Source organism: Hippocampus bargibanti, linkage group LG10 (genome assembly GCF_051943395.1).
Source record: "Hippocampus bargibanti isolate YZ-2025 linkage group LG10, ASM5194339v1, whole genome shotgun sequence".
Lineage (NCBI taxonomy): Eukaryota > Metazoa > Chordata > Actinopteri > Syngnathiformes > Syngnathidae > Hippocampus > Hippocampus bargibanti.
In genome coordinates this window covers 8,822,337-8,844,321 of record NC_142743.1, presented here as the reverse complement: position 1 = coordinate 8,844,321, position 21,985 = coordinate 8,822,337, and the positions used below count along the sequence as shown (strand labels likewise).

Here is a 21,985-nt window from a genome sequence, read left to right as displayed (position 1 = left end):
AGCAGTGAAAGGAAAAGTGCCAAATTTAACTTGTGGACCTGTAACTTCATACTCAGACGTTCTCAAGTGAAATTGACATGAATTAAAATATATAATGAGGTAACCTACACTTCGCGTTTTCCTCAAAGAAAATAATGGAAGGATGGAGGGGGCAACTGTAAAGACAGGATTTTCACTCACGGTGGCACACTGTAAAACCCAACAAGTTGAAACTACTCAAAATGTTTGTGGCAACTGATTATGTCAACATTTTTGAGTAGTGGAAATACATTTTTTTGTAGTTTGACTGAACTTAAAAGATGTACTTTCAGTTTACTGTAATGTTTTTTTGTTATCTTAATTTTTAAGTTAAAATTAGGTTTCATATTTAAGCTTAACCAACTCAAATTTATGTTACATGAAAACATATATTCATGTATACTGTACTTACATTTGCCTTCTATGTCTAAAAACAAAAAACACACCTCACATGTCTGTTTTAGTTCACAATTTTTATAAAGGTTTAAACCAACCTTTGATAAAACAATGATAACATTACCAAAATACACAGCATCTCCACGTACCAAAACAACAAATAAACCCCTGAGCAGTTCTTTTTTAGTAATTAACACAACATCATGATAAAGATGTGAAATAAACACAACAAAACAAAACAGAAAAAACAACAAATTATACTCTGCTGTTCTGTTAAAAAACACATTCATACATAAGCATATACTTGAATAAATACAAGAGAATATATTTCAATGTACTCGCTTTTACCTTGATTTGCACCTTAAGGTGCAAATCAAGGTAAAACTTACTAAAGACAAACAGTATTCATAAAATGAAAAAAGACATTTTGGTGGTATCCAAGTTTACACATCAAATTATTAATAGAAAATCAGTCACAAACAGTACATCAATGTTGAGGTATACAAAGCAGAGTAAAACTATGAAATTACTTATCCAGTGTTGCTTTGTTCCGTAATATTGGAGGCACTGGTGCCTTAAATGTTGCGGAATAAAGCATTTTTCAAACTTAGCAGGCGTGGTTTGAGTGGTCTTTTATCATCAAGACACAGCAGTATTTTCTGAGGTGAATGTGAATCTGTGGATTAATTTTTTTGGATAATCTAAATGCAATGTGTGTCGCTTTGTGCAAGCGGGTTCGGTAAATGATACAACTTCTGGATAGAGTTGAGGTTCTTTATTAGGACGGCTGTGTTGGTTGGAGGGAGAAGTAAATTGACATGTGTGGCTCTCGTAGTCTCTCATCAGACTGACTTGCGCGCATGCTCCTTTTGTCTTTAGCCAGGCATCACTAGTTGAACATGCAAATACGATATGATCATATCATTACACAATGCATAGATTACACCAAACAAGAGGAGGTTGTGCATCAGCCAACCTGGGGAGACATCTCACAATAATGCCATCTTCTATCACAACAGAAATGCTGTCGAGGTTAAACAAGATGGCGCTAGTGAGGTTGTCAGTTGTCACGGAGAGAAGTGCGACAGGAGTGTTTTCAATGTCTGGATCCTCTTCCCACTGCAAAATACACACACACATACACATACAGAATAAAGTAAAAGGTTATAGAGATGAGTCAAGAAACTGGATTTGGTGTTATGCACTGGAATTACATGCAGAAATAAAGATGAGTTTACATTTCCTTGTCTTTAAACAACACTTGCATGCAATTTAGTTAAGTTAGTTGGTTAAATTAACAGGCTTTTAGGAGTCATGATTTGTTCTCTTTATCTTGACTCAAAAATCTCAGCCAAGTGTGATTTTGGGATTTATTTTCACATTAGGAACCCAGGTAGGCACTTAAGTATTCTTGGGCCCAATGTCTGTTTTGTTTGATAAGAATTAACACAAACATGCCGGTGCTCGGGCACTATATCGAGTACAGTGCCCGAGTACAAGCATGTTCGCTTGAAAAGCTGGTCTCGTGCTTGAATTGCTATTTCAGGAATGGAATACTAGAGATGTGAATGCATCAGTTTGACAAATAGTATGAGACAGATATTCTTTCTTCCTCGATATTTAACTTTGTTTAAACTCAACTACTTTCTACATTCAACAAGAGGCATAAATTTGTCACAGATTTCTTAAAAGCTTGGCCGTGCAAAAAGAAGTGATGCCTCAGCACCAATAGGCCAGGCCAAATAGATGATCACTGTGATTTTTAAGAAGACAGATTTTGTTTGCTCAAAAAAGATAAACAACATGTATAGTATATATTGTGGCCATAGATAGACATTTGTGTTAAGTCAGGCAATACATACATTGCATGTCTTGAAGAACTCTGTGTCATCTTCTTGTAGGTATGATGGGAGCGCAGGAAGGGCCAGACTGCATCTCATCATGGTGTTCCATTATCAAAAGTAAGAGGAGACAAAAGCAGTCTTAATTTGGAGAAAGCGACATGATCTTAACATTGCAGCACTTGTCTGCAGCATCTCAAAACCAAGACAGTACATGCCCTATATAGAAAATTAAGTTTAACTTCCAAAAATCCAAAAGATGGCAAGAATTTGTTTTTAAGTAGCTTTTTTAAACCTGAGAGGAAAAAAAACAAACACATCCTATTTTAAAAGAAAACATAAGTAGAGCAGGAGTTTGTCAATAGCTCAGTATAGCTTCAATTTACCGTATTTTTTGGATTATACGTCGCTCCGGATTATAGGTCGCACCAGCCAAAAAATGCATAATTAAGAAGAAAAAAACATATATAGGTCGCACTGGAGGATAAGTCGCATTTTTGGGGAAAATTTGATAAAATCCAACACCAAACAACATACATGTCATCTTGAAAAGCAATTTAAAATAAACTAATTAAATTAAAATAAAGTAGAGAACATCAGGCTCCGTTTCACTTCCTTTTTTTTCCCAACATAACACCGCAGCTCTCGCTCTACGCAACTCCGATGGACACACCTCCTTTTTGGTAACCCAGAACAGTCTTTTACAAGAGTTATTCAGATAACTCTAGCACAAAGGAGATGTTAACAAGTTTACCAAAATATCAGGTTTTACTCCAAATCACCAAATCCAAGGAAATCTTCATCCTCTGTGTCACTTTTAAATAACTCCCCCAACTCGGCAGGTAGAAAAGGCGCCACTTCCTCTTCTCTGCACTCTTGCGGTTTAATGTGAAATGATACACTGTAATAAAAAAGCATATATAAGTCGCTCCGATTTATAAATCGCACCCCCGACCAAACTATGAAAAAAACTGCGATTTATAATCCGAAAAATACGGTACTTCTTCTTCCTTTTGGCTTTTCCCTTCAAGGGGTCGCCAGCGAATCAGTAACCTCCATCTTCAGAGGTCTGATACTTACTTGCTGGTCATAAATCCTTAATTCCCTGCAGCGCCTTTGCTGTCTTGCCCGTTCCAGAAGCCCTCTGCCTAAACAAGGCCACCAGTTGTGGTGTGTGTCTATCAAGCTCACGGTAGAATGTGATGCGTAGGTTCACATTTGTGATGTGATGGAACTCAGCAAACACCTGGGAAAATAAAAACAAATGTTCAGCTGAAAGCAGTTACACTAGTACATAATCAAATTATGTACTAGTCTTGAAAAGCATGGTCTTTGTGATACATGAAAAGTTTTTACCTGTAACTCCATTTTCATTTTCCATGCACAATTTCTTGGCGACGGAGGGCAAAGGTTGTCTGCATGACCTTCTCAATTAACCTGATTTTTCCCTATCTTTTCTACTTCTTGAATAATTTCTTGTCCAGTTTGTTCCAGAGAAGACTGGCTTTCTCCTCTGGGAAAGTCCGGCAAGAAGTTAACTTCAGCCCGTCTGGCCTTTTGATATTCGAGTGGGGATGTTGATTGTCAGGGTCGGCATTGCTTCTCCTGCCTGTGTTGATGGACACCTCGGCACATCCTATTCTAGCCAGCTTTGTCCTATAATTCTCCACCTTGAACTTCAAGCTAACCGTCCATCCATACCAGTCGGGCGTGCATCCAGGTTCCCTGAGACATGGATATGATGTAACGAGCGCTTCAGCAGCCATTCCTACTTCCCTATCACTTCACATCTGAATGCAATGAACTTGCAGCTGCAGGGTCGGGATCGTCTCATCTCTGATATGTACAGTACAGTGAAGGCATTTAAAACCAAACTGACTCTGTGGGAGATGCAGATGCGAAAAGAAAATTTGAGCCACTTTCCCAGCTGCCAGACCATGAAAGAGAAGCTCTCTACCAGTGCGTTCCCGAGCGCACAGTTTGCTGACTTCCGACGCCGATTTGCTGACTTTGAAGCACAAAAAAGCAGGTTTAAACTGCTCTGTAATTCATTTGCCGTTGACGTGGAAAGCTCACCACCAAACCTCCAAATGGAGTTGATTGACCTCCAATGCAATGATGCACTGAGGGCAAAATATGCCGCAGTGGGTGCTGCGGAGTTTGCCCGTTTCCTTCCCGACACAATGCCCCAGCTGCGCATCCAGGCTGCTCAAACGTTGTCTATGTTTGGCAGCACATACCTGTGTGAACAACTGTTTTCTTTGATGAAGCTGAACAAAACATCACACAGAAGTCGACTTACTGCTGAACACCTTCACTCAATTCTGAGGATTTCCTCAGCTCAGAGCCTGACTCCGAACATTGATGAACTTGTGGAAAAGATGGGACACCACCAAGTATCTACCTCAACCGAGTGAACATTACTGTGCAATCACATATTTAGAGTTTTTACTCAGTTTAAGTTTAAAAGTTTAATATTTGTTTTCATTGCATGTTACTTCTCCTTGAAGAAAGTGTTGTTTTTGATTAATAGATTTTTGCACTTTATTTTATTGTACTTCAATCCAATTATATTTTAAAAATATTTCAGTTGAGTGGATGATAGAAAATTGCTTTTTTTTCTTTGAAGTAAATTTAGCCCATTTTTGCTAAAATAGAAAATATAGTCTACTGATGGTGCCTTAAATAATACAGGTTTCTTTCATTTAATGTTCATGTTATGGGGATTTTTATATAAAGGGAATTTGTCTTTTGTGTCTGTTGAAAATTAAAGATTTCTGACAGAGCCATAAGAAAATATTGCTTTATTTATCTGATCATATTAGAATATTTGTGAAGTTTTCAGTAGGGTCAATTAGGTTCACTAGACTATATGCGTCATTTAAAACATTTTCAATGAACATTCAATCAGTCCGGCTACATTTTTTTTGGCCCTCCATCCATTTGACTTTGACACCCCTGATCTAAGGTGTGTTTACATTTTTATTAATGCTACATGATTAATTACCCGATGCATATTAAAAATAATACATGTAGGTACTTTTTTATATTGAACAGAATTTTACCTAAACTTAATTCTCCATAGCGTATGTACTGTCTTGGGTTTGAGATGCTGAAGACAAGTACTGCAATGTTAAGCTGCTGTCGCTTTCCTCAAATTAAAACTTTGCTTTTATCTCTTCTTGCTTGGAACAGCATGATATACACGAGATGCGGTCTGGCCCTTCGTGCTCTCCCTCCATACCTACAAGAAGATGACTCAGAGTTCAAGACATGCAATGTATGTATTGCCTTGACCTAACACAAATGTCTATTGATTGCCACAATATATGCTATACATGTTGTTTATCTTTTTTTTTTTAGCAAACTAAATCTGACTTCTTAAATATCACATTGATCATCTATTCGGCCTGGCCAATTGGTGCTGAGGCATCACTTCCTTTTGCAAGGCCAAGCTTTTAAGAAATCTGTGACACATTTGGGCCTCTTGTTGAATGTAAAAAGTAGTTGAGTTAAAAAAAAGTAAAATATTGAAATAAGAAAGTATATCTTTGTCTCATATTATTTGTCAAACAGATGCATTCACATCTATAGTATTCCATTACTGAGATAGCAATTCAAGCCTGAGGCCAGCTTTTCAAGCAAACATGCCTGTACTCAGGTAATGTACTCGATACAATGCCCGAGCACAGGCACGTTTGTGTTCATTCTTATAAAACAAAACAGACATTGGGCCCATGAATAGTTGAGTGCGGAGCTGGGTTCCTAATGGAAAAAATCCCAAAATCACATTTGGCTGTGATTTTTGAGTCAAGATAATGAGAACAAATCATTATGACTCCGAAAGCCTGTAAACCTGGGTCGTGTTGTGTAAAGACAAGAAAATGTAAACTCATCTTTATTTCTGCATGTGATTCCAGTGCATAACCCCAAATCCAGCTCATTGATTCATCTCTGTAACCTTTTACTATATTCTGTATGTGTATGTTTGTGTGTATTTTGCAGTGGGGAGATGATCCAGTCATTGAGAACACTCCTGTCGCACTTCTCTCTGGCAGCTGACTGGCAGCTGACAGACAACCCCATATGTATTACGTTTAGATTATCCAAAGAAACTAATCCACACATTCACCTTTCAGCATTCAGCAGTCGGAGCTGCAATCATTGATGGACTGCTTCTCTCGAGCTTGCAAAGACTTTGGACTGACCATCAGCTTGGAAAAGATCAATGTGCTTGGGTAAGATACCCCATCAACACCAGTCATCAACATCGATGACTACGAACTTCAAGTCGTCCACCAGTTCACCTACCTTGGGTCCACCATCACTGACAACCTCTCGCTTGACACAGAATTGGACAAGAGGATTGGAAAGGCTTCTACAACACTCGCCCGATTCACAAAACGAGTGTGGACAAATCATGATCTAACCATGAAGACAAAGATGGCCGTGTACAATGCCTGCGTCCTCAGCACCCTGCTCTACGGCAGTGAAACATGGACCACACATGCACGCCACGAAAAGAGACTCAACTTATTTCACCTGAGGAGCCTTCGCCGCATTCTCTGCATCTCTTGGCAAGACAAGGTGACAAACGTTGAAGTCCTATCCCGTGCAGGTCTACCCACCATGTACACCCTGTTAAGGCAACGTAGACTACGCTGGCTGGGCCATGTGTATCGAATGGAGGATGGCCGCATTCCCAAAGACATCCTTTATGGGGAGCTTGCCACAGGGAAAAGAAACACCGGCCGCCCCCAACTGAGGTTCAAGGATGTGTGCAAGAGAGACATGAAGAGCCTAAAAATCAACACAAAATCCTGGGAGGATCTTGCCCCAGACCGCTCCAGCTGGAAAAGCACGCTCCACTTTCGGCTGCAGGACGGCGAGAAAGAACTGACAAATAAGGCAGTGGAGAAACGTGCACGCAGAAAGAATTCCGCAGCCAACAAACCGGGACCATCACCAGCAAACAGACCAACAGCATTACACATATGTGACTCCCATGGCTTTTCAGCCATGGGAGGCACTGTACAAGCAAAACAACATAGGACAGTCATCCATGGTCAGCCATGACCGATGGAGGCCGACGAGTAATTAGGCATAATTTCAGAGTTTTCCTCTGCTTTGTATACCTCAACATTGATGTACTGTTTGTGACTGATTTTCTTTTAATAATTTGATGTGTAACCTTAGATTCCACAAAAATGTCTTTTTTCATTTCATGAATACTGTGTTTGTTTTTAGTAAGTTTTACCTTGATTTGCACCTTGTAGCGAGTACATTGAAATGTATTCTCTTGTATTTATTCAAGTATATGCTTATGTATGAATGTGTTTTTTAACAGAACAGCAGAGTATAATTTGTTTTTTTTTTCTGTTTTGTTGTGTTTATTTCACATCTTTATCACAATGTTGTGTTAATTACTAAAAAGAACTGCTCAGGGGTCTATTTGTTGTTTTGGTATGTGGACATGCTGTGCATTTTGGTACTGTTATAATTAACGTTTTATCAAAGGTTGTTTTAAACCTTAATTAAAAAATGTGAACTAAAAAAGACACGTGAGGTGTGTTGTTGTTTTTAGACATAGAAGGCAAATGTAAGTACAGTATACATGAATATATGTTTTCATGTAACATAAATTTGAGTTGGTTAAGCTTAAATATGAAACTTAATTTTAACTTAAGATAACAAGAAAACGAGTAAACTGAAATGACATCTTTTAAGTTCAGTCAAACTCATAAAATTTATTTCCACTACTCAAACATTTTGAGTAAACTGTACTCAAAAATTTTGACGTAATCAGTTGCCACAAAAATTTTGAGTACACTCAACTTGTTGGGTTTTACAGTGTATGTACAAGGTCATCAAGGTAGTGTTAACTGTTCATTAGAATCACAAAGGAGATCAGGCACAAGATATTTTTTTTTCAGAAGGAACGGTTTGGTAATATTGTGAGTAACTAAGTTACTAGTAATGAAGGGGCATGCTCTTTCATTTTGTTAACAACACACTGGTTCATGCAAGATACTTTTTAATGTAGTGAGATGAACCGCTTGGGTGACAAGAGCAGCCTACCATTTGTGTGGTATGCAAAGAGAGGTGATGTGTCATTGAGGTCAGATAAAGTATCAATAGTCAAACTCTGAGGAGAAAGTTCATACGATCGTAGGTGTTCAATGTAGTAAGACTTGTGTGTTCTGCTCAGGATGACAGAGTTGTTCACAAGGAAAATCTGCTCAACTTTGCAAAACTGAGGCAGTCCGCCCTCCTGTCCCACAGACACAAACATTTCCACACCATAATCAGTCCCATCAACATTGACTTTTGATGTACTGTAAATCATGCTGCTGTCTGTTATGTGTTCAACATATACCTTTGCAACATCAGGAAGTACTGAAACCATCACAGAATAGACATTTGATGCCTGCTGATGAGATGCCTGTTTAAAAAATGATGGGCCACTGAGATAAAATGCCACCATGTGCTGATGCCTGCTTGCTAGTGTTTTTGGATTGGATTTGCCTTTATTAGTCTCGCAGTAGAGACATTTACATTTCACAGCAGCAAAGTTATGAAAATATGTTATGTGTTTTTAACACATTCTTGAAATTTTGTGTGTCATGCACAACACGCTTGAAAAAGTGGTGTTTGCCCTCGAATCTCATTGTCCACAAATGGACAAGGGGTCCAAAACAGCGAATGAGGTCAGGGTAGTGTTCGATGTAGTGATGTTTAGGGAAAACCTCCTGCAGCATGTTTCTGTGGTCCAGTCTCTTTGTTTGCAAATACTGAATGGATTCATCTGTGAATACTGGGAACAATACTATCTCAACCACCTCCTTCAAGTCCATCAACACAGTCCATTCTCCGTTTCCTTCAGGTACCATGTGACCAATCATTAGAGGGAGCAATCCGAGCAATGTGGCATTTTCATGGGCATTGCATCCAAGTATGTTCTTTAGTGCAAAAGTCTTGGAAATAGTCTGAGGTCGGACAACCTTGTCTGTGTGCTGGTATGGAAACGACACAATCTTGTTGTTCAAATAATCTAATGTGAAGTATTTGCTTCGGATCATCTCTATTATACACAGAGCCATTTCTGTGGGCACAACACCCTCAAAAAGATCATGGAGAATATCCGATGTGAAACCTGTGACTGTGTGAAAATGCTCCAGTGATCGACTAAGGACACACTCTTCTTGAACACACACACTGGCTCAAAATGTCCCCATGCATCACAGCATGCACATCATTGTCATGGCTGGCTTTAGTTCTTTTACTAAATTCTTCACACCCAGCATTATGAGTCTGAATGGTGTCTTGCGTAGCTGTGCAGAATCTGCAAAAATATTTTGCTCTGAAACACTTGGTAAAGCCTGCTAGCGTATGGGCTGCAAGATTATCAGAAACCACACACATGACCGTGCCCCGGATTGCCTTACCAATGGACTCAATGAAAACCCCATCTCGCTCAAGAGTATGGAGATCTCGCAACAAAGGACCAAGAGCTCTTTCATCGCCGAACATCTGAATGTGAGAAACCTTACATAGTGCTGCCAGTTGAATCACATGCATGCCAGATCTGTATTTACTGGGAATATCGGCAGGTATCCAGTAAATAGAACAGTTTGTGGATCTTCCTTGAAGTACCCAGTGGATTCGCTATTTCTAGATCAGGGGTCGGGAACGTATGGCTCGCGAGCCATATATGGCTCTTTTGATGACGACATATGGCTCGCCAAACAATCATAAAATAAGAGTAAAATAGGACTGAAGCCAAGGTTTATTGACAAAAAGTATTGGTAGTTTTGGTGCCAGGAGCTTCCCACCCATAAAAAAAAAACTTCTCACTGATGAACCAAGTACCAGTTGGTACTGGTAACTGTCGTTGTTTTCATCGGCCAATAATGCCTATGTCGATCATTGTTCGGTAAACTGGTAACCGCCCACTTTTTCATCAGTCCAGGCAATGTCGAAAAGAAAAACAGAAGACTATCGTTCATTCAAAGAGGAATGGACAGAAGAATTTGCCTTTATTGAAAGAGCGGGTTCTGCGGTGTGTCTACTTTGCAATGACAAAATTGCATCGATGAAACGGTCGAATGTAAAGCGGCACTTCAACACACACCATGCTAGCTTCGCATCAAAATACCCCGCGGGGGACAACAGAAAGAAAGCGTGCCAAGAGCTACTGGGCAGGGTGCAAGCCAGCCAGCACAACTCCGCGTTTGGACGCGCCAAGGTGACAATAACTCTGCTAGCTTTGCTGGATCGTTAGCAATAGTGAGGAACTGAAAACCATTCACAGATGGCAAGTACGGAAAAACTTTCATGCTGGATATAGCCAAGGAACTTTTTGATGATTTTCCAAACAAAGATAAGATTATCAAACGGATACAAGACATGCCTCTGTCGGCAAAAACTGTTCATGATCGCACCATCATGATGGCAAACCACATCGAGGAAACGCAAGTGAAGGACATAAATGCAGCGCCGTTTTTTTCTCTGGCTTTGGATGAGTCGACCGACGTAAGCCATTTGTCACAGTTCAGCGTAATTGCAAGATATGCTGCAGGTAAAACACTGCGCGAAGAATGTCTTGCTGTTTTGCCCATAAAGGGGTCCACAAGAGGTGAGGATTTATTCAAGTCTTTCATGGCGTTCGCTCAAGAAAAAAATCTCCCCATGGATAAACTTATTTCGGTGTGTACCGATGGTGCTCCGTGTATGGTGGGCAAAAACAAAGGATTTGTGGCGCTTCTCCGTGAACATGAAAAAAGAGACATCCTAAATTTCCGTTGTATTCTACACCAGGAGGCACTTTGTGCTCAAATGTGTGACGGCCACCTTAGCGAAGTGATGTCATTGGTCATTCGTGTGGTCAATTTTATTGTTGCCCGGGTTTTAAATGATCGGCAGTTTAAAGCACTGTTGAAAGAAGTTGGGAATAATTATCACAGTCTGTTTTTGCACAGCAATGTGCGTTGGTTGTCGAGAGGGAAGGTGCTTAGCCGTTTTGCGGCTTGCCTGGACGAAATCCGGACTTTCCTTAGAATGAAAGGCGTCGAGCATCCTGAGCTAGCAGAAACTGAGTGGCTCCTTAAGTTTTACTATCTGGTTGATATCACTGAACATCTGAACCAGCTTAATGTGAAAATGCAGGGCATTGGAAATACAGTGTTATCCCTTCAACAAGCATTATTTGCTTTTGAAAACAAGCTAGAGCTCTTTATCGTGGATATTGAAACAGGTTGTTTGCTGCATTTTGAAAAATTAAGACAATTTAAAGATGCATGCACTGCAAATGAGCTCGCTCAACACTTGGATCTCCAGCAGCTCGCTGTCTTCCCATCCAGGCTCCTGCAGTCATTCAAAGCACGCTTAGGAGAGTTTCGTAAGCACACTCAACTTTTTAAGTTAATCACCCATCCAAACGAGTGTTCACTCAACACAATCGACCTGAGTTACATCCCTGGTGTCTCCAGCAGAGATTTTGAAACAGAAGTGGCTGACTTCAAGGCCTCAGATATGTGGGTGAATAAGTTCAAGACACTGAACGAAGATTTGGAAAGACTGGCACGACAGAAAGCAGATTTGGCGAGCAAGCACAAGTGGACAGAAATGAATAAACTTCAACCCGAAGACGAGCTGATTCTCAAAACTTGGAACTCACTTCCTGTCACATATCACACAATGCAGCGTGTGAGTATTGCTGTATTGACCATGTTTGGATCCACCTATGCATGTGAGCAGTCATTCTCACATCTTAAAAACATTAAGACGAACCTTCGATCTCGTTTAACGGATGAAAGCCTCAACGCTTGCATGAAGCTCAAACTCACCAAGTACCAACCAGACTACAAAGAAATTAGCAAATCCATGCAGCACCAGAAGTCGCATTAATTGTAAGTGTTATTTAATTTTTTTTTAATTTTTGAACTTTATTAATCTCTTTGGAGATCCTTCAGGAAATTAATTCTCTGCATTTAACTTCTCATCACAGGTGAGCCATCGCCTGGGGAGCAGTGCTTGACGATGATAGTTGGAGGATTTGATCGTGGGGCCTGTGGGACCGAAGTTCGCTTCCTGAACACTTAACCACTGTCTCTAAATCACAAGATTATTAAAAGAATAAAGGCTTATTGTACAAACATCTACTCGTATTTTAATTCTTAAAAATATATTATAGGGCTCTCGCCAAAATTAATTTCCAAATATTTTGCCTTTATGGCTCTTTCAGTCAAAAAGGTTCCAAATATTTTGCCTTTATGGCTCTTTCAGTCAAAAAGGTTGCCGACCCCTGTTCTAGATCATCAATGTACAAAATTAGTGGCAGCTTTAGCTCATCTGAGGAACCCAGTCATTCTCTTTAAAATATGAGCCATCTTGGTGGCATGGTGCCATCTTTGTTTCTTGCACTTTGTCCAAAATGTCAGTATGTCTGAAGAGTTTTGTAACATCTCGAGAATGGGCATGCAGACTGTTGTATGTCCAGAAGCTATTGTATACTGCACAGGAATTACCACAGGGTGGTTTTTCTCAAAAAATGTTTTCCTTCTCTTGGTTGTCGATAGAACCCCCCCTTTGGCTGTGGAAATTACAAGTATGTTGCTATCCATCACAGCACTAACTACCGCATCCAAAGCCGTTTCACTAACAGTGACATCATGAATCTGTAGGACCTCTCTTATAGTCTTTTTGATAAGAGGCTGGGACAAAGAAAAAATCTGAGCCAGATGATTCACTATTTCCTGACATGCCATGTCAGACACATGAAGGATACTTTGCATGTTTAGGAATAGTGATGCCAAGTTACGTTGTAAGACAGCTGTGTCACATTGACTCTCCATCTCAGGGAGAACCAGTTCCTCTGTGCTTTCACACTCAACATTACCTTAAACAACACTTTCTTCTTCAGCCGTTAGGACCTGGTCACTAACAATTTCTGCTGAGAGAACTCTAACATCAAAGACTGAACTCTCTCCATGCTTTTGTGTGCATTAAATGATGTGTAAGCATTTGTGCTGTAATTACAGTTTCTAAAAGGGCATATAACCATTTCGTGATTTCTTAAACCTCTTTGACCTCTCAAGTGTCCAAACAAAGTTGCGTTAGAAAAAGGCTTCTTAAAGTCACACAAAGAACAGGTGAAAAATTGCATATGCTGCCTGCCTGTACTCTGTCAGTCAGTCTGTGTCATTATGATAACGCGACAGATGGGGTTTCATTGCATTAAATGACTGAAAAGTGCAATTGCTGTCGAGACATGGCAGTGGGCTGACTCTTGAATACTGGAAATGTTGCAAACGATAATGGCTAAATAACTTCGCCCGAGTAACCAGGGATGTAGAACAGTTTGCATCTCCAGTCCATGTTAGGCCTGCAATTACATTAAAAAATGTCAAGAATGAGTAAGTGGTTGGATAAGCAAAGTAAAGTTGGTGTAAATCTAGTGGGTGCAAGTTAGACAGTTATGGATTGTTATAGCTCAAATCCAAGCATATCCTTCGTAAAAGTTTGGAACATCCCCACTATCCCTATCACATTTTTACAACTGCGTCACTGTAATGATTAATGAACATCAGTTGCTCGTGTAAGAGCAGAGGAGAATGTGATCCTTATACATGAGGCACCAGAGTAAAACCAAAGAGAGACAAAAGGGCAAATTTCAAAAATTACTTTTACAGAAACAATCACAGCTACTTGTAAACACGGGAAAAATTAGGTATGAGCAGATTTCAAGGGAGAATTGGATAAAAAATTTGTCAGACAGAGATCTCTCAGAGATAGAAAAGGCGGTACTAACCAAAGGTTTAAATTTCTCAGTAACTCCTAAAACAATACCTACAATAGACTACATCACAGCTATCGGCTATTAAAAAAAACTTTCCCATGCAGAGGCAGATGATCTGCGCATTAAAATATCAGCCCTTCTTAGAAGTGCCAAACCCCCTCCGTCCAACATAACATTAGAAGTGTCATGAGCGAGTTGACAGCTGGGCGGGGCCTCTGCTCCCGACGCCCGCCAGGTGTTGGACATTTAAACCCGACGCTGGCACTTACCCAGCGTCGGAAGATACTACGCCTCGCGCCTGGCCCGTACCTTGAACGTTTATTCAGTACGTGAGCTGCTTTGCCCGAGAATTATCTAGCCACGATGGCGTCTGTTTGCACCGCGTCGTATGCTGTTTTGCACCCTCGTGTGCCTTTTTATTTTGTTAGGTAGTGAGGTTGGGTGGATTGCCGCCGCCCACCCACTCGCCTTGCTGTTTAGTGTCACTTTTGTTTGTTCTAAAAACTTTTTACCAGGTCCGCGCCATCTGGGACCCGCGCTTTTTGTTAATAAATCTAATGCCTGCACCAACGCCTCTGTCACCTGCTTAGCGATCCACCACCTATCCCTAACGTTCCCACTCGTCAGCTGCCACTGTCGCCGTCGGAACGTGATAGAATCTTCCGACCACCATGGATCCCGCAGACAGTAACCGTATATTCTCCGTCCTCGCTCAGCAGGCGGAGCAGCTCGGTCAATTGGTGCCGGCCCTCGCGGAGGTTCGCCGCGACATCACCCGATTGGCCCAACTGGTAGAGAGACTTGAGACCAGTGGCGCCTCCGCCTCAGTGGCCGTCCCTTGCCAAACTATTAGCCGCGAGCCCAACATCCCACACCCCGCCCGTTATGAAGGGTAGCCCGTACGCTGTGCGCAATTCCTGCTGCAGTGCTCCATAGTGTTCGACCAACAAACCTCCGTATACACCACCAAGGCGGCAAAAGTGTCGTATGTTACCATCCTGCTTGCCGGCCCGGCAGCCGCTCGGGCGTTGGCCGTCTGGGAATCTCAGCCGGAGCTCCGAGCCTCCTTCCCGGACTTCATCGCCGAGCTGCGGCAGATGTTCCATCACCCGGTGAGTGGCCAGGAAGCATAGGGCCAGCTGTGGATTTTCCACCCGATCGGCGGCGGAATATTACGTTGCCTTCCGCGTCCTGGCCGCCGCCAGCGGGTACAACGAACGACGGGGGATGTTTCGGCGCAGGCTCAATGCGGCGCTGAAGGACGAACTTGCCACCCGCGACGAGTGCTCCAGCCTTCGCGAGCTGATCTCCCTCACGCTGCAGCTGGACAATCGGATGTGAGAGAGGACCCGGGAGCGTGCTGCCCAGGCCAACCTCGAGCCACCGGCGGGGACCCGAAGGGGCGGTGCCCGGACCTCTCTGCGCGGGAGGCACGCAGCTGCCACAACCTACGACAGGCGTTCAGCCAGGAAAGCACCCTATCCTTGCCACCGCACCGTCCCTACAATTGCGCCATTGACCTCCAGCCCAGCGCTCCGTTCCCCAGTTCTCGACTAAACCAGGTCTCCCAACCCGAACAACCGGGCCGGGCTCATTCGGCCATCGCGGTCACCCTTGGGAGCGGGGTTCTTTTTATCGCCAAAAAGGACAAATCGATGCGTCCCTGCGTGGACTATCGTGGACTCAACGAAATAACAATCAAGAACAAATACCCGCTCCCATTGATTGATTCCGCCTTCGCGTCCCTCCAGGCCGCGACCTTATTCACGAGACTGGACCTCCGGAGCGTGTACAATCTCATTCGGGTTAAAGAGGGGGACGAGTGGAAGACCGCATTTAAGATGCCACTGGGACACTTCGAGTACTTGTTGATGCCATTTGGCCTAACCAATGCACCCGCAGTGTTCCAGAATCTTATTAATGACATCTTGAGAGATTTTCTGAATATTTTCTGTTTTGTATATCTGGATGACATTTTAATTTTTTCAGAATCCCTCGAGGCACATCGCCAGCACGTCCGGCTGGTTCTGCAGCAGCTGCTGCGGAACCGACTATACATCTTGGCCGAGAAATGCGAATTCCACACTCCCTCCTTATCTTTCCTCGGCTTCATCGTGGAGCGGGGGCAGATCCGGGCTGACCCCGCCAAGACCGAAGCGGTGGTAGAATGGCCCACGCCCACCTCTCACAAACAGCTGCAGCGTTTCCTGGGCTTCGCCAATTTCTACCGCCGCTTCATCCATGACTACAGCCAGAAGGCCCTCCCTCTCACCCAACTCACCTCCACTCAGACCCCGTTTAGGTGGACGGAAGAGGCGGACACCGCGTACCGCCTGCTTAAACGGGCGTTCACTCACCCCCCTGTTCACCGTCACCCTGATCTCAACGCCGCATTCATTGTGGAGGTAGACGCCTCTGATTCGGGAGTTGGGGCGGTACTCTCCCAGCGCTGCTCAGTCGACCAGGAGCTCCACCCCTGCGCCTTCTTCTCCCGCCGCCTCAGCCCCGCAGAAGCCAACTATGGCGTGGGCAACCGGGAGCTGCTCGCCGTCATGTTGGCTCTTCAGGAATGGAGGCACTGGCTCGAAGGGGCGAAAGAGCCGTTCACCGACCACAAAAACTGAACGCACGCCAGGCACAGTGGGCGCTCTTCTTAACCCGCTTCTCCTTCACCCTCACTTACTGTCCAGGGACCAAAAACACCAAGTCCGACACCCTCTCGCGGATCCACGAGCCAGCAGGCCAGGAAGACCTCGTGGAACCCATCGTGCCCGGCCACCAGATCATGGGGGCGCTCCAGTGGGATGTAGTATGGAGGGTCCTGGAGGCATCAAAAGGTACCCCGGCTCCCGATAACTGTTCCACAGGCAAACTGTTCGTTCCCCAGTCGCTGCGCTCGGAGGTGCTGCAGTGGGGGCACGCCTCCAAGGTAGCTTGTCACCCAGGGGTGAGCCGCACCAAGGACCTCATCTCCCAGCGATTCTGGTGTCCGCGGTTCCGCGACAACGTGGCAGACTTCATTAAGGCCTGTCCGTCGTGCGCCTGTGGCAAGGCTTCCCATCGGCCCCCGGCAGGACTGCGCCGCCCCCTACCGGTTCCACCGCGCCCTTGCTCCCACATATCATTGGATTTCATCACCGGCCTCCCCCCATCCCGTGGTAAGACGGTTATCCTCACGATAGTGGACCGGTTTTCCAAGTCTGCCCACTTCGTGCCGTTGACCAAGTTGCCGTCCTCTATCGAGACGGCGACGCTTTTGGTCAACCACGTCGTTTATCTCCATGGGATCCCTACGGATATCGTGTCGGACCGAGGGCCCCAGTTCGTGTCCCGGGTCTGAAAGCGTTTCTGCAGGTCCATGGGGGCGCCGGCCAGCCTGTCTTCCGGTTACCACCCACAGTCCAACGGCCAGACCTTCGGCCTAGTCCATCCATCTATCGTGGGTGGAATATGCCCACAACACCCTGGTCTCCTCAGCCACAGGTCGGTCACCGTTCATGTCGGCCTATGGCTACCAGCCGCCGCTCTTTCCCACACAGGAGGGGGAGGTAGAGGTCCCGTCGATACAACGACATCTTTGGCGGGCCCATCGTGTATGGAGGGAGACCAGGGCAGCCCTATCGCGCACGGCGGCCCAGAACCAGAAGGTTGCGGATCGCCGTCACCGTCCCGCGCCGGTTTACCAGGTGGGCCAGAAGGTCTGGCTGTCCACAAGGGACCTACGGCTGGCCAGGAATACTCCCAAATTGGGGCCGGCTGCCCGCCTCCATGAAGGTCCACCCGGTTTTCCATGTCTCACTCCTCAAACCGGTGGAATCCAGCCCCTTTCTTCCACTTATGAGCAATTAAAAAGGGACCCTTCCAACAGTTAGAGAAAGGAAAACATATAGACACACAGATGTATTTTAGATTATACCCAGGAGAGGCCACGCATCTATGGCCTGCCAAAAATACATAAAGGGTTCCCCCTCAGACACATTGTTTGTAGCATTGACTCCTCAACATACAATGTAGCTAAATATTTAAAAACTATCTTAGCTCCGTTGGTTGGTAACACAGAATATCACGTAGAGAACACCACAGGGTTTGTAGAGAGGATCAAAGACCTCATATTGGATCCTGAGGAAACTTTGGCATCTTATAATGTGACTTCTCTCTTTACATCTGTCCCAAACCCAGCAGCACTCTCAGTGGTGAGGACGAGACTGCTGGCAGACGTTTCCCTGCATGAAAGAACCAAACTTAAACCGGAACACATCTGCCAATTATTGGAAATCTGCCTTAAGACTACGCATTTTCAATTTAGGGAGAAATTTTACAAACAAATACACGGTTGTGCTATGGGCTCACCAGTTTCACCCATAGTGGCTAATCTGTACATGGAAGAGATGGAGAAAAAGGCCCTCACGTCCTTCCCAGGGACAAAACCGAGACACTGGTTTAGATATGTGGACGATACTTTTGTCATAATTAAAAAACAAGAAATTCAATCCTTCATAGATCACCTCAACTCGGTAGACATCAACATTAGATTTACTCGTATTTACTCGTGAGGACATTAAAGAGAACCAACTAGCCTTTTTGGATTGTAAAGTAATTATAAAAGAGGACAGAGCGCTAAAAACAGAAGTCTTTAGGAAGGCTACGCACACTGACCAATACTTACTTTTCGATTCTAACCACCCTTCACAACACAAACTAGGAGTTATCAGAACGCTCCAGCATAGGGCTAAACTAATACCAACAAGCGTTGAAGGTAGAGAAAAGGAGTCAAAACATATCAGGAGAGCACTCACAAACTGTGGGTACCCTCAGTGGTCATTTAACAAATGTCAGAAAGAAAGAATAGAGATTGAAACCAAAAATTCTGAAGATACAAAAAGGAGAGGAATAGTACCTCAGCACCTTACATTGCAGGAGTTTCTGAAAAACTAGTCCTTTGGCAACACAAAATTCCTACTTATTTCAAACCGATAAACACTAAGGCAGGGGTCGGGAACCTTTTTGACTAAGAGAGCCATAAAAGTAAAATATTTAGAAATGTTTTTCAGCGAGAGCCACACGCACGCGCGCGCACATACAAACGCTCGCGTGCGCGCGCACGCACACACACACACACGCGTGGCCACTTTTCAACAAAATATCAGAATGTATTATTTAAAATAACTTTGTGATAGTACTCACCGTTAACATGGATGGTTTTCCGTTCCTCGTGTTTGGTAAAAATATAGGAAAACGATCAGAATGAAATTCAATTAGCCGGTCCAGAGGCGAAGTTACTGCTAGCTAGCCTGCACACGGCTCATAAGCTTCCACACTTGCTATCTGCAATCTACTACGTTAACATGGGGCTTGTTAAAATGTCACTGACATTCGACTGTTTCATCGATGGTATTGTTTCATTGCAAATTAGAATCAGAACATTTTCTCTCCTCTAATGCTCCGGTGCTTTCACGCTGAAGTGCACTAGTTGGGCGTGAAGTGCACTAGTTGGGCGTTTACCTGTTTCAACATGACGGCCACTATCATCCAATCAACATGGCGCTTTCGGCCATTCTAGGTCAGCGTCATCCAATCAAAATTGTGCTTTCCGCCAACTGCAGCCCCAACGGGAAATGAACGACGAAAAAAATGACAATATGTATTATAATATGTAATATTTATCGGCGAGCCATATGCAATCATCAAAAGAGCCATATATGGCTCGCGAGCCATAGGTTCCCGACCTCTGCACTAAGGCAAAAATTAGTGCATCCAAAAGATAGGCTGCCAAATGGAAAGGAATGTAGTTTATTCAATACATTGTAAGAATGAAAATTGTAAAGAGCAGTACATTGGGGAGACTAAACAAATTCTAAAAAAAATACTATCAACGTCGCAGGGATAATACTAGTGGGCCTCAATCGGCAGTACATATGCACCTAAAAGCTAGCAACCATTCATTTGACGACAATGAGGTTAAAATCTTAGCGAAAGAACATAGATGGTTTGAAAGGGGAGTAAAAGAAGTGATTTTCATAAAACAACTAAATCCTTCATTAAACCGGTTTGGTGGGGTGAGGTTCAATTTGGATCGTTCATACAATAGCCTGCTTAGGCAACATAGGATTAGTAGTACTGACGAGATGATACCGGTCGAAGTGGGGCAATCAGGCCAGTCGTTAGTCAGAAAGACAGGAACTATCGGTGGAGCCGCTGCAGGGAGTGGACCTCTGCTCCCCCCTACCTAAAAGCGGGGACCTATCATAGCAGAGTCCGGCACCGCCATGTCTGGACAGTGGGGATATATATTTAGGGCATAAACTACCAGTAAGACTTTAGTTTGTTGACGACGTTTCTTGGATAAGAAGCGAAACGTCCCACACCTTCAAAGAAGTACAGATGACGGCTGAAGAAACCTTTACATCGATGGACCACTCCTGTATGACTGAGAGCTTACACAGACGTACTTCAAAATATGTTAAAAAGGTAAAATTCTGTTCAATACAAAAATACCTACATGTAGTATGATATTCATCAGGTAATTAAGAATGTAGCATAAATAAAAATGTAAACATACCTTAGATAACGGTTGTGTTGCTCAATTTGCACCCGGGGGCTGAAAGGTTGAAGAGATAAAAAACCTGACAATTAATGTAATCATTTAATTTAATAAAACAAATTTATCCATGTTCACTTTTTCAGTTTACTAAATCTAATGTACTAGATTAAATGATGCAATCAAACCAGTCAGAAGTTTTCAGTTTGATGACTTGGTCTCCAGCAGCTCTCTCGGTATCCTTAATATGCCAAAAATACATTTAAAAAAGTGTATATTTAATTTACACATGCATAACCATTTAAAACTGCATCTATTGTACGTATTCCAATCCACTGTACATTTTATTTGGCTATAACTATATTTACTTAGTGCCTTCTTAAAACTGCAGCACGACAATGTATAGAGCGCTTGTGTTGGGCAATGGCACGCGGTGCTGTCGTTTGCAAACAAGTTAACTCAAGGCGCTAACCCGCTGGACGTTGCAGCCTCGATGTGGAGAATTTCGTGTGACTCTTATGACTTTTGAAGTTCATATAAACCTTAATTTTACACCCATTTGACGATTACTCTCGGACCTTTGCGGACACAAACATAACCTGCAACAGATATTACTCCGCCACCGCCCAACTAAACCTGCGCGGTACTATTCTCTAAATAACACTTCTGTGTCTTTCAACAGACAAGAGACGTTTAAGAAAAATTCATACATATATAGCCACAGAAGAGCGCTTAATATAGGAGAAGTCCCGGGCTCAAAACAACGCAGCTGAAACAGTGGAGGAGAAAGGCCTCAAGTCGCAAGCACGACCACTAACTAGCATCTTTGCTAACTTGTGAAAGGCGGCAAGTTCCACAAACTGACTTTCCAATTTTGCCGTCGTCAAAAACACAACAAAATATTCCTTTTCTGTGCACCGACTACAGCATTGATACACTGGGTCCTTGTAATATTAAATAATGTTGTTTGTCTTCCCACCTTAATTCGTGGGCCTCTGCAAGCTTCAGCCGTCGAGAAGGAAAAATGCGCCCGGTGAAATCACGCATGCAGTGACGTCATCATGCAGCGTTCTGCCGTTTACTCACAATACATATATGAGTTTATGACAGCCATTAACTCAAAAGTATTGATGTGCTGCAAATTAAAAACGCATGACTATTCAGAAAACTCAAAACGTTTAAGTTTTTGAAACAAAAAAATCGGCTTTTGAGTTGACTGACCTTAATGACTTTGAGTCAGTAGTACTGTTCGGGTTTACAGTGCAGCACTTTATAAATTAGTGTATAGATTGTGAATAGAGTGCTGATTTGTTAATGAAAATTAATGGCCTAAAACACTCAGTACAGTATAAAATTATTGGATTGGATTGGATTGGATTGGATATGCCTTTATTA

General features: G+C 43.2%; 1 long non-coding RNA gene across 3 annotated transcripts; it reads right to left on the bottom strand.

Annotated features, from left to right (window-relative positions):
- Positions 1-494: 494 nt before the first annotated feature.
- On the bottom strand, positions 495-20,626 carry LOC148892304 (uncharacterized). Of its 3 annotated transcripts, XR_016116289.1 has the most exons (5): positions 3,612-5,733; positions 3,336-3,501; positions 3,010-3,156; positions 2,277-2,343; positions 495-1,533 (listed from the first exon to the last, which is right to left on the bottom strand). It is a non-coding gene; the product is annotated as an uncharacterized LOC148892304 (long non-coding RNA). The 3 variants fall into 3 exon arrangements; XR_016116288.1 differs by lacking the exon at positions 3,612-5,733 and adding an exon at positions 20,612-20,626 and having other exon boundaries at positions 2,277-3,156; XR_016116287.1 differs by having other exon boundaries at positions 2,277-3,156.
- Between the last annotated feature and the right edge of the window lie 1,359 nt (positions 20,627-21,985).